This window comes from Cucurbita moschata, unplaced genomic scaffold (genome assembly GCF_002738365.1).
Source record: "Cucurbita moschata cultivar Rifu unplaced genomic scaffold, Cmos_1.0 Cmo_Scf00178, whole genome shotgun sequence".
Lineage (NCBI taxonomy): Eukaryota > Viridiplantae > Streptophyta > Magnoliopsida > Cucurbitales > Cucurbitaceae > Cucurbita > Cucurbita moschata.
In genome coordinates, this window is record NW_019268694.1 from 27,139 (window position 1) to 31,435 (window position 4,297).

The 4,297-nt window shown below is 34.1% G+C and overlaps 1 pseudogene; it reads left to right on the forward strand.

Annotated features, from left to right (window-relative positions):
• The first annotated feature begins 267 nt into the window (after positions 1–267).
• LOC111440346 lies at positions 268–1,358 on the forward strand (annotated as a pseudogene).
• Positions 1,359–4,297: the final 2,939 nt, after the last annotated feature.

Below are 4,297 nucleotides of genomic sequence, written 5' to 3' on the forward strand. Positions count from 1 at the left end.
CTATAACTATTGACTTCATTGGTGTAGCATCTCTTTCATGTAGTTTACTTTGTAAGACATAAATTCAACTATATTTACATTTTATTTTTCTATTCTTAGGTGGTGGAAGGATTTGGAAGTCCCAACCAACTTTCCTTTTACTAGATATAGAATTTGATATAGAATTTGGTGCATATTTGGAACCTATATAGAATTTGGTGCATATTTGGAACCAAGTTACAATGTTGGAAGGAAAATTTTAAAGATTGGCACTTTCTTCCATTCTAGATGATATATATGATACCTATAGATGATATATATGATACCTATAGAATATTTGAAGAGCTCCAAATTTTGACTCATTTAGTTTACCACCCCCATTTTATAATTACATTTTGAAAATTTTCTAATTAAAATTTCAGTCTTTTAATAATTCTTTACAAAATAGATACCAAAATGGTTGGTAAGGAAAATGATTATGGGTTGAAATCAAATCAAATTGACTTCCATCTCTGATATTGCAGGTGGGATGGAAGCATGGTCAATATGCTCTCCCAATACATGAAACATTTTTATATAGCTTTTCAAAGAAATTAGTAAAGAAATAGACAACGATGAAAGTTCACTCCACATCCACGTCCATATTGCAAAAGGAGTAAAGTTTCTTCATCTCCCTCTGGCTTCTTCCATTTTTATTTTTATTTTTATACGGGTATATAAAATTTCTTGTTTTCTTTTATCTTTACGGGTGAGAAAGCTAGCTGAATCCTACTTTGAAGAAGCTAAATGGTTGAACAAAAAATTACAAACCAAATTTTAATGAGTACATGGAATTGGCATTACGTAGCATAGGTTACGCCTTCCTTGTAAGCATTTCGTTTCTTGGCATGAGTGACATAGTAACAAACGAGATATTTGAATGGTTTTCTAAAAAACCTAAAATTATTGAAGCCTCAACCATCATTTGTCGACTCATGGACGACGTCGTTTCCCACAAGATATATATTGTTTTCTATCCTTCAAAAGCAACACGAACAAATTTGAATTTTTTGAAAGAAATATATTTTCTTTTATGTTGTTCATTTTGAGTTTGAGCAAGAAAGGGAACATGTTACTTCATAGTTGAATGTTACATGGATCAATATGGTTGTTGAGAGGAAGAACCTTGTATTGAACATAAGCAAGTAGTTGATGTTTGGAAGGACATAAGTAAAGCACATCTTCATCCAATCCTTGTCCCAATGTCTATTTTAATGCGTGTGGTAAATCTTTCTAGAGTTATAAACGAGCTTTATTACGATGAGGATGGATACACAAATACAAATGGTAGAACGAAACTTCTTGTAGAATCTCTTTTTGTCAATCCAATAAGTTGTTAAATATATTTAGCAACAAGAAACTTTGTAAGACCTAAAATTTATGATCAAGTTAAAATAGTTGAAATCAAACCATTGAGTTATAAATTTATGCTCATATTAATAAAAAAACTGGGATGGTTTAAATATAAATGCTCGTGTACATTTAGTTTACATCATTCTTTATGTTTTTTTATTTATATATTTTTATTAACGGTATAGTCGATTTATTTCAAATTAATATTCTAAAACAAAATCGATCAGATGATAAAATGAAAATTTATAGATGAAAGTTATAAGGTAGAAAATTAATAATTTAGTACATTTAAGAATATTTTACCCTCGTATTTATTAAGAATAATCATTTTAAATGTAACAATTTTGTAGACCATGATAAAATTGGACTTGTCCGATTTTTTTCAGGTGACAAACATGATTGTAGGTCGGGGAGGAATTGTCATCTTCTATCGTACCCTATTTTCATGTGATAAAATAAACATATAATAATTTTGGTAAAGGAAGTCTGTCATGTACTTTTTTCCTAGGGCTTTAAAATTAAGTTTTAGTTTGCATGGTTGAAGAGGTCTTTTCTCATGGTCTAAACTTATTTAATATTACTTAACTTTGCAATTATTAAATTGTTGCAATTATTAAATTGTGCATATGTAATACTTCAAACTCACCCCTAGCAGATATTATGTAGATATTGTCCACTTAGGTACATTATGTATCGTCGTCAGCCTCACAATTTTTAAAGCGTGTCTACTGCATCTTTTATGGGTCCAACGTCCTCATTGGCACACAATCGATGTTTGACTCTAATACTATTTGTAAAAGTTCAAAACACCGTTACTAGATATTGTGTATTTTGACCCGTTATGTATCGTTGTCAGTCTCACGATTTTTAAATACGTCTACTTGAGAGAGGTTTTAACAAGCTTATAAAAAATGTTTGATTCTAATTTCCAACCGATATGAGATTTTCCATCCTACCTTGTTATCATTTGGATTTAGAGCCTCCATGGGGCCAAGCATTATTGTATTTAGTAGCACGTGAATCAGAATCAGAACCTAAGCATTACTGTCTGCACAGTTGCCATGCCCCTTCACTGGGTCAGCCTCATCCTCGTTGGATGCACCACTCGTCCACTCTACTTGTATCCAAAAACTCATTTGGTCCAAATTCCGGTCAACAACACATCACTTGTCCCACGTGTCATGGTCATGCTCGTCCAAGGCATGTTGCCTATGGCCGCATGTCCATGACAAGCTAAATCCTTTATGTCTTTCCATGTTGTAATATTTTACTTTTGTATTTCTAGAAAGTATGACGTTTCAGAAAAATCATGTCTGGTATACATGAAATACCTCAAAATGTACTATACATCTTATCACATAAATTTTGTGATATTTTGCGTTTAACAATTCTTACCATATAAATTTTGTGATATTTTGCAAGAAGAAATAAGAAAAAATCTATCCTATTTTGTAATAAAAAAATAGGAATAAATTTAAACCCCAAGCTAATAATTTTATATATAAGAACTATTATTATGAATTTTTATCTTGTTTTATTCTGTGTTTTGTTGTTGTTTTTTTCTTTTTTCTTTTTTTTATTAGGCTATTATTTATACTTTCTGCTTATTAAATATAGAAAAGGAAAAAAAGAATATTAGATATATTTTTAAGAATGGCACTTCATCACGTGAAAAATATGAGTCAAAATTTTACATAATTAAAAAATTGGTCAACACTGTGAACCGACTTTAATGTAGCACATACGGTCAAATTTTTTTAACCAAATGCCGGCCACAAACTTGTGAGTGGAGCATCAAAACTCACTCCACTCTCATATTAGGCTATATTCCTTAGTCGGCTATCCTAAACGGGTTAATTAAATGTGTATTTACTGTTCTACACACAGTCCATACGTGCGAATGTGGGCACACATGTCGATTTGCACACTTCTTAGGCCCTTTTTCTTGGTCCAACGAGTATTCTTTAGAGTTGTTGATGTCGGACACCCGTCTAGGAATAGCGACTGTCACCAATTGTACCGCAACAAGTTGCGTCGCCACAAGTTGCACCATCACCACAAGCTGCACCTGAGGCTGCACCTCCAGCGGCGGGAGTAGACGCCACCACTAGACTAATGTTGGAGTCGCTCCAGGCGTTGATACACACTCTAATAGTCACCCAACAGGGCGAACTAGTTAAAGAACTTCAAATGATACAATCTCCACCCATACACTGCAGCTTTGAAAGATCCAATAGAGGCTCAGATGTAGGTTTCGTCTCTAGAGACCATATTTTAATTAATGAGGTGCCCAAATAACTACAAAGTCGTACGTTTGACATTTTTCTTGCAAAAAGACGCGGAGGTATGGTGGAGGGACAATAAAGACAGCTTTACCCATGAGGGAGAGCAATGGAATGGGAGCAATTTAAGGAAGTCTTCCTCAAACTGGTGTTGATGTCTTTGAGCAATTTGCTGTGAGGAAAAACGAAAAAAGAGGTGATATTATATTACGCCGCTTGAGACAAAATAAAAAGGAGGTAGTATTTTCACCATTTTTGAGACCCAATTTTTAGTTTAAAGCACAAGCTCTGGGACTACCCCAAAGATAGTCTCAATGATGAAAGCTAAGAGACTAGTTCAACAAGGTAGTTGGGTTATATTAGCATGTGTCCTAGATGTAAGAGGAAAAGAAAAACACTAGATGATGTACCAGTGGTAAACGAGTTTCCAGACGCCTTTCCAGAAGACCTACCAGGAATACCCCTTTCCCGAGTTGTAGGCTTTGTCATAGAACTCGAACCGAGAACTGGGCTTGTTTCAAAAGCACCCTATCCTAGAGCGCCAGCTGAGTTGAAAGAACTCAAGGCGCAGTTACAAGACCTACTGAACAAAGGCTTCATTCGACCTAGTGTATCCACTTGGGGTGCGCCAATGTTGTTTGTCA